Raw genomic sequence first — 9,012 nt, forward strand, 5'->3', positions numbered from 1 at the left:
CAACAGGAGGGGGCCTCTGGGACACCTGCATGCAAACCCCACGGTCCACAGAACTGAGCAGGTTTGAAAAACATTAGACTAGATAACCTCTAGATTACATCCCAGGTCACAGGCCATGTTGATGTGAAAAACCACCGAAGTTTAATCTGCATAAAGGAGAAGCTATGTAAAGTAAAGGAACTTTCATCAATACTTACTTTCAAAAAGCTCACTGTGATGTTCACTTCCTTCCAGGAAGACCCTTTGGTTTAATCTGAAGTCAGAGTCATGCAATATTCTGGAACACTGGGAAGATTTTGTCTTGGTCACATTACCAGATTCTTTATCTCCTTATCTCAGCATATTCTTTGGTGTAAGTGCTTGGGTAAGTTTGTTAGCTAAGTGTTTAAAAATAATAATCTATAAGATATATCCCTGTAGTACATGGATTGCAAAATTTTCCTTAATTTCTTCTCCCTTCTGTATATCCACCTCAGCTCCTTTGGCAGTGTCATTCGGTGGCTTCTCCCATCGAAAAGTGGAGGCTCTTGTTCCATCCCTGAGTCTGGGCTGGCCTGCTGATTGGATTTGATCAATAGAATAAGGTAAAGATGGTGTTAGGCCAGTTCTGAGCCTCATTTCTGCTCTCATTCTTTTTTTTTTTAATATTTATTTATTTATATTTTGGCTGTGCTGGGTCTTAGTTGCCGCATGCAGGGTCTTTTAGTTGCAACATGTGGTATCTAGTTTCCCATCCAGGGATTGAACCCGGGCCCACTGCACTGGGAGCGCAGAGTCTTACCCCTGGACCACAGGGAAGTCCCTCTGCTCTCGTTCTTTTTTTAAAAATAAATTTTATTTATTTATTTATTTTTGGCTGAGTTGGGTCTTCCTTGCTGCACGCGGGCTCTCTCGAGTTGCGGTGAGCAGGGGCTCCTCTTCGTTGTGGTGCGCATGCTTCTCATTGCGGTGGCTTCTCTTGTTGCGGAGCATGGGCCCTAGAGCACACGGGCTTCAGTAGTTGTGGCACGCGGGCTCAGTAGTTGTGGCTCGTGGGCTCTAGAGCACAGGCTCAGTAGTTGTGGCGCATGGGCTTAGTGGCTCCATGGCATGTGGGATCTTCCCGGACCAGGGCTCGAACCCATCTCCCCTGCATTGGCAGGTGGATTCTTAACCACTGTGCCACCAGGGAAGTCCCTGCTCTCATTCTTGAAATCCTGTCCAGCCACAGTGAGAACAAGCCTAGCCTAGCCTGCCTGATCATGGGGATCAAGCGGTTCCATCACCTCATTGCCCCAGCTCACAGGCAGCCAACAGCCACACGGGCTAATCCCATGAAGCCATTCTAGCTAATCCAGCCCCTGCCACCCTACCCACTGAATACAGATTATGGGGCAGCCCAGTGCAGATCCACAGAACTGCTCAGTTGTCCCATAAAGTCAAGAGCAATGATGAATACTTCTTGTTCAAGGTCAATGAGATTTTGTGTGGTTTGTTCCATGGTGATAACTAACGGATACTAATCACCAGCTATTTCTTTTTTTTGTTTTTTGGGGTTTTCTTTTTTTTGGCTTTTATTTTTTTTTTTTTGATGTGGACCATTTTTAAAGTCTTTATTGAATTTATTACAATATTGCTTCTGTTTTATGTTTTGGTTTTTTGGCCCCAGGGCATGTGGGATCCTAGCTCCCTGACCAGGAATTGAACCCACACCGTCTGCATTAGAAGGCAAAATCTTAATTATTGGGCTGCCAGGGGAGTCCCACCAGCTACTTCTTATAACAAAACCAAACCAAAAGAGACAGAGGAAGTAGTAACTAAGAGAGAACAGGTCTGAGCTCCTATCGAATCCTCTACAAATGAGATCTTTCTCTCAGTAGAGTTCTTCAACAGGTTCTTTGTCTTTCACTTATCAAAAGGAAAACACTACAACCTGAGTTGATTTGGGGATTTGCAGGAACCACAAAAGGGCCTGGGAAGAATGTCTCATTTAAAAATACTCCGAGATGGACAGAAAGAAGTATTTGAGTCCACCAAGGAAATACACTTTGCAGGGGTTTGGTCCCCTAACCCCGTGTGCTTGCATTTGATAAGCCACATTTCTATGTGGCATCCTCATATTTCAACAGCAATATTTCAAGAAAACATCATCTGAAGTCATTTCAGAGAGCATATACCTTTGTTTCTATTTGAATATAAACTGTAGTTAAAAACAAAAGCAGGGTTTCCCTGGTGGCGCAGTGGTTGAGAGTCCGCCCGGGGATGCAGGGGGCACGGGTTTGTGCCCCGGTCCGGGAAGATCCCACGTGCCGCGGAGCGGCTGGGCCCTTGAGCCATGGCCGCTGAGCCTGCGCTTCCGGAGCCTGTGCTCCGCAACGGGAGAGGCCACAGCAGTGAGAGGCCCGCGTACCGCAAAAACAAAACAAAACAAAAAAACAAAAAGCAAACAAACAATACTATATATAATGCCCTTTCCAAATCAGAGAGCAGAGGTCTACAGTTGATTAAGCTTTCAGCATCCCCAAATATGTGCTATCCCTGCAAAAATGAGTGAAAACCCCAAAATACGTTCTCTCTGAGGAGCAAACAAGGGTCTAGCCTTCTCTGTGTCAATAGCTCAGTTCATCCCCCTGCAGTCATTATGATGGCTAATTACAGGCCAACATTCCGCAATGTCAGATGGTCACCACAGCTCAGCCTTCTGGCTCCCATCTTCCCAAAGGCTGGGAGGTCTTCCTTTTGAGAGAGTTAAACAGGAATAAGGAAAGTGAGACTAATTTATGCAGATGTGTGCGACATAAATCAGGTTGTGTCCGCCAGATAGCACAAATCGCTGGGCTGATTTAGTGCTTTCCCACTCTGCACAGAAAGAGTTCCAGACACCAGCTCTTTAGTTTGGTGGCCGTGTACCTGGGTCACCAACTAGATTTCGCCACAGTAATTTGTTTCTTTACCTTTTGAAAATAAACAGACACGATTCAGTCTAATGTGTGACTTGAATAAGTAAACCCGTAAAGGGAGCTTCAGTGTCTGGAATAAATTAACCAGACCTGAAGAAAGTTAGAACCAGGAAAATTTTAACTTAAGATAAAGTAGAATTAAAAAGAATTTTATAAGGGAAAAAGGAAAGTGAGAGCTTGGTCAACATTGATAAATATCACAGAGAGATGGGAGAACGGGGAGTGGGGGCTACCTGAAAGGAAGCAATTAATTTTTGTGAACTTTATAAGCTCCATGGCAGTAGAATAGTGGCGATCGAAGCCAAATAAGAGTGGCTTTAAGAAATGAACGGGAATTGAATAAGTAAAGACAGTGAAAATGTTTACAGGAAACTTAGGTAAGAAAGATAAGAAATGCAGATGTAGCTTAAGGGCATGACAGGTCAAGGAAAGGATTTTTTTTGTTGAGCAGAGCAATGAGTCACAGAAGCATGACTAACACAGAGCAGCGAGTAGATAGAGATTTCCAGAAAGAAAGGGAACAAAAGATTGTCCTCAAACAGGCAATGGGGATTCAGAACGTGTTCATACAGCAGGTCAAAACTTAAACCTCAGGTGTTTAAACATGTAACTTTATCTCCTTTTCTGTAATGGAACCTAAATTAGCTCTTCAGCCCCATTTCAACACAGTACGTGTGTCATTTTTTGTTTAAATTAGAGTCAATTCAAGATTTAAACTCAGGCAGTTGAATATTAAAGATTGTCCTCCTCGCTCTTCTTCCCTCTTCCCCAGGAGGAACCTGAGTTTCCCAGAGGTCTGTCTGCTGGTCTGGCACCTTGGCTCCGCTGCAGGACGGGTGAAAGTACCTGGTCAGGGGCATCATCCTGATGTGCCAGGTGCTGATGATCTGTGGTCCCACCACAGTTTCTGGTCTCATGTTGTGTCTGCTCTGCATTCTCCTCAACTAGACCCTACTGCAACTTCCATGCTCAATCTCATTCTGGAAGATGCGACCCTCACCTGCCCCACCCACATCGTACTTTCAGGCCCACCTACCTACTCACCACACCTCTGGCATTGCCCATCCATTGCACACAAACGCTTCCAGAGTCCCCAGCTAAATCCAGTAAACCAAGTAATGGTCCCTTTTGTCTTGAATCCCTTGAACTTTTCTGGAGGTTTATGATGCTTCCCCATGAGCCAGCAGAATGTAGGGAGACCCCTACATTCAGGCAGCCTCTAGCTGGTCCAGCCATTTTCCTTCCATCCTCCCTGTTGGGCCAGTTGCAGGGACTTCCATGGCCATTACCAGTGAGCAGATGCTGCTCTTTCAATTTGGAGGAAAAATTGCTATAGTCAGTGCTTTCATTATTTAAAAATATTGACAGTGACTAACTCTGAATTCCACTCAAGAATCTAGAACAGAAAAAGCTAGGGGACTGCCCTGGTGGTCCAGCTGTTAAGACTCCACGCTCCCAATGCAAGGGGCCTGGGTTCGATCCCTGGTCAGGGAACTAGATCCCACAGGCTGCAACTAAGAGCCCGCATACTGCAACTAAGACCCAGTGCAGCCAAATAAATAAATAATTTAAAAGGTTTTTTAAGAAAAAGAAACAACTAAATAAACTAAAAGCTGGTTGGAAATAGGCATTAGTTAAAAAAAAAAATGCAGTCAAATATGTTACCTACTGATTCCCATGGACTTTCCTCAAATCCCATTTGTTAGCCCTGGAGGCCCTCATCCTTCCTGTTCCAGAAAGCCGTGTCTCAGTTGGCATCCCATCTGTGTCAACAAAACTGTCAAGAACTGCAAGAGGTCTGAGATTTTACTCTACTTGCAAACTAACAAGTTAACCTATGATCAGGGATGTTGACATGAGATATGAGACTCCTGGGTCAGAGACCAAGAACTTTATTACAGCAACAGCAGTAGCTAGAGCATTAGCATTTTCTTGCACTGATTCTCCAAGTCTCAAATCCCACCAAGTGACACGAGGAGGGCTAGGTGCCTCCTTCACATGCAGTGGATTGAGTTACAGGAGAGGAACCGTGTTCATTACTGTAGATGGAGGGAGAGGTTGAGAGAAGCTGCCCTTGAATAGAAATGTCATGTGGAAATATAGTAGCCTTGTCTCAATCATGCTATGGGACCTAATGCATAAGATGTCCACATCTGAACCAAAGTCCTGTAGGAGGAGAAAAGTCTCCCTAAGACAGCAGAAGAGGCACTGGTTTCCAGAGACAGAGTCCCCAGGGAAAGGTGAATCCCTGATTTGGTTAAGCTGCTCTTTCCCAGAAGCTCCTCCCTCCATTTTTTTTTTTTTTTTAATTAGCCAGCTTTTCTTTTTTTTCATTTTCTTTTTATTTATTTTTGGCTGCATTTGGTCTTTGTTGCTGCACGTGGGCTTTCTCCAGTTGCGGCGAGCAGGGGCTACTCTTTGTTGCGGTGCGTGGGCATCTTGCTGCGGTGGCTTCTCTTGTTGTGGAGCACGGGCCCTAGAGCAAGTGGGCTTCAGTAGTTGCAGCACGCAGGCTCAGTAGTTGTGGCTCGTGGGCTCTAGAGTGCAGGCTCAGCAGTTGTGGTGCACAGGCTTAATTGCTCTGCAGCATGTGGAATCTTCCCAGACCAGGGATCGAAACCGAGTCCCCTGCATTGGCAGGAGGATTCTTTAACCACTGCACCACTAAGGAATTCCCGCCTTCCTCCATCACTAAGATGGCAAAATCTTGGTTTGATTTAAAGAGAAAAAGTGGTCCCCTTTCCATCATCGATCTAAATCGTCTTTAATGGTTTTCCCTCCAGAGTCCCCGGAATGTTAGTTTCTCTACATTCCCATACCCAGCCCTCTTTCCTTTTCACCCTGGCTGATTTTAGTCGGCCGTATCTATTACCAGGAAGTCAACTACCTTGTGTAGATTGCTTCTATACCAATGTAGTTGCTCCCCATATATTGACATACCCAAGTCACATAGTCACTCGTAGTTCAGATGGTTTACTAGGGTTTTGGTTGGTTTTATGATTTGCTAAAGGTTATGTCATATGACACACCCTCTCTAAATAAAAAGAATTAACCTTTCACTTATGAACTTTGGCACATGTGAGCCCTTCATAAATATTTATTGAATGAATGAATGAATAAGCTAGATAAGAAAATAAGGGACCTACGCTGATAGTGGTTAATGATAATATGTCTTTATTTGTAAATAGTGCTTTTATATATTAGAGTTTGAGATGAACTATCCTTCATACACATAAATATGCTGCTACTCCACCATTAATGCAGTTTCCTCCCATGCTGGTGATGAATCTGTAGTGAGTGATCTGCCGTTACTCTTTTACCTGGGCTTCCTTGTAAAATGAATGACACACACTAGTCTATCTCCTCCCGCTCTCATTAAACACCACGCACCAATTCAGTGGAGGATGGGGTAGTCTGATTATGAAACAGAATCAGTAGAGGATGGGGTAGTCTGATTATGAAACAGAATACAATTAACAGTGTCATGTGGGGATTGAAATCAGGACCTCACGCGTATTATACTTGTAACCAGTGAAGCGATGACAAATCTTTGCATTTATAGGAGTTAGCTAAACATTCAGCCTTTACATGAATGCCTTGGGAAAGGGCTTCAAGAGCTAGACAGGTAAATACTCTAACTTTTTACTCACAACCAAATTTCTAAGCTGTATACTCACTTACTAGTAGTAAGGAAAATCTTGAAATATCATTGAAGTCACCTACATTTCCTAAAGGTGTATATCATACATCAGACAGAAGACACAGGGTAGGGGAGAGAAAGGAAAGAAAATGTAATTGAATTGAAATATGCGTGCGGTGTCTGCATCTTCTGCCTCAGAAGTCTGTGTCTCTTGGCAAAAATTACTTTCAGAAAGTATCAGTTCCCTATAGTCAGCTTAAAGACTTCCTGGAATGTCATGCTAAAAATGAGTCAAATTCCTGGCTAATTTCCTTCAAGACAACACAAAGAAGATATTACACTGCTTGCTTTGGCCCAGAGCTCCCCTTATCTAAAAATAAATAAGTATATTTAACAAGAAAGAAATTCTAAGCCTTTAAAGAAATCTTGATTTTACTTGTTATACGAAACTCTTGCTATATTTGTCCCGGCTTTGTCATAGTTTTAGGCACTTCTAGGCATACCAGAGAGACATCTCGTTTAAATTACCGAGGTTCTGTGCTTTTAGGAGACACTGGATTAGGAACGAGACACCTCAACCAGACTCCTCCGGCTCTTTCCGAGTATGGGCACAACCTCCTGACAAGCTGGCAACTTCAGATGAATGTCAAGTATTTGAAAAGCGAAGTTGGTTGACTGCCACCTCCTCGCTGTTTTGTCACTTAAACCTTAAAATTGAGGTATACTTTTTTAACTATATTTTTTTATATTCCCTATATAGAAAATGTGTTTTCTATATGTTTCTATATATTTTTCTATATTTTTGTACATCAGTGGACTCTCCATTCAGTTCATTTGTACCTCATTTTGGAAAGTAAGTTGGTAACTGTATCGAAAATCTCAGAGTGTTCACAGCTTTCCTCCCAGTAAATCCAGACCTGGGATTCTTTCCTAAACAAAGCATCCTAAACATCCAAAACATTACTGCAGCATTATAATATTGCAGAGGACCCAGGCGTCCAACAAGAAGGGATAGTTAAACAAAGCATAATTATATTTACAAAGGGTGTTTAATAATATGGGCAAATGTTTGTTTCTTCTATTAACTGAAAGGTTGGACGCAAAGTTATTTATATAATCACAGTATACGTATCCTGGCAGGTAGTAAGCATTTTATAAATATTTGTTAAATGAACCAAGGAATGAATCACAACTATATTAAAAAGAAAAGACTTAAAAAAAAAAAAAAAGAAAAGACTTGCATAGAAAAAGAGGCTGAAACATTTTATATATATGGATATGGTTATCTCTGGATGACAAACCTAGGCATAATTTTTTCTATACTTTGTAATTATAATTAACACCTAACCTTTTCCTAACAAGAAAAACAAAATTTATTTTGTAAAAGAAATATGTTCAGGAACATATTCTAGAGATAACAGAGAAATTCAACTGAATATTTAAGCCTTCTTAGTGTGATAACTTTAAAAAAAATATGGTCCATAAGGCTAAACTACATTTTTTGAGAAATGTCATTCATGGCAATAACATAATATTTATCATCATGATCACAGCTACCCTTTACTGAGTAGCTAAATGATGTCAGGTTACAAGATAACATTTTATTTGATTGTTGTGCGGGTCTCAGCCTATCAATGTGATGCTATCGGTTAGGAATGCCTGAGACACTCGCCTGGGGCCTGCTACTTACGGCAGCCCCCCAGACATTTCCCCAGCTTGAAGCAGTGTTGTGGCTGGACCAGCCCTTGTTTTTTTTTATCATGATGCAGCACACACCTCAGCAACAACCATCAGGGAGCTTCGAAGGACAAGATTTATTATTCACAGGTCCTGGAGGGTACATGGCATGCCCAAGAGCCACACAGTGAGGTCACGGTGGAAGGGAATGCAGACCAGGAGCTCTGCCTTTATTAGGGTTCAAAGGTTGGGTATCTAGCATTTTGAGAATTCACTCTTTATTGGTGAATTTAAAGCTCAGAGCTGGAATGAGGGCATGGGTAGGGAGAAGTGGGGTCACTCCAGTGATCAGTTTTCTATGTTACTCAGGGCTTCCTGAATAGGGACCTGCATGGGTGGGGGCAGCCTGGTTTCTTGTCTAGATGTTTTGATAATATCTGTGTCATGCAGCTGGCAATATGTTTATTCGAGATGAATGTCTTCAAAATGGCTGCCTTGGCAATAAAAAGCATACTGTCGGGCACTTACACTACAACTATTTCATTTAAACTTTATTTTATTCATTCATTTGATACATATTTTGAGCACTAACTAAATGCAAGGCACTGTTTTAAACATAGGAATATAAAGATGGATAACAAAGAGTCTTTACCATGAAGAAAATTGTAAGGAGATTAGACCTTGTAAAAATTAATAAGCAGAAATCTCAATTAAAATAGAATCAGGAAGCCAGACAGGGGAGCTGTCACTCCCTAA

General features: G+C 42.2%; 1 long non-coding RNA gene across 1 annotated transcript; it reads left to right on the forward strand.

Annotated features, from left to right (window-relative positions):
• Window positions 1–232: 232 nt before the first annotated feature.
• LOC141277485 (uncharacterized) lies at window positions 233–7,829 on the forward strand. Its single transcript, XR_012328939.1, has 3 exons — window positions 233–364; window positions 477–584; window positions 3,712–7,829. It is a non-coding gene; the product is annotated as an uncharacterized lncRNA (long non-coding RNA).
• Window positions 7,830–9,012: the final 1,183 nt, after the last annotated feature.

This window comes from Tursiops truncatus, chromosome 21, assembly GCF_011762595.2.
Source record: "Tursiops truncatus isolate mTurTru1 chromosome 21, mTurTru1.mat.Y, whole genome shotgun sequence".
Classification (NCBI taxonomy): Eukaryota; Metazoa; Chordata; class Mammalia; order Artiodactyla; family Delphinidae; genus Tursiops; species Tursiops truncatus.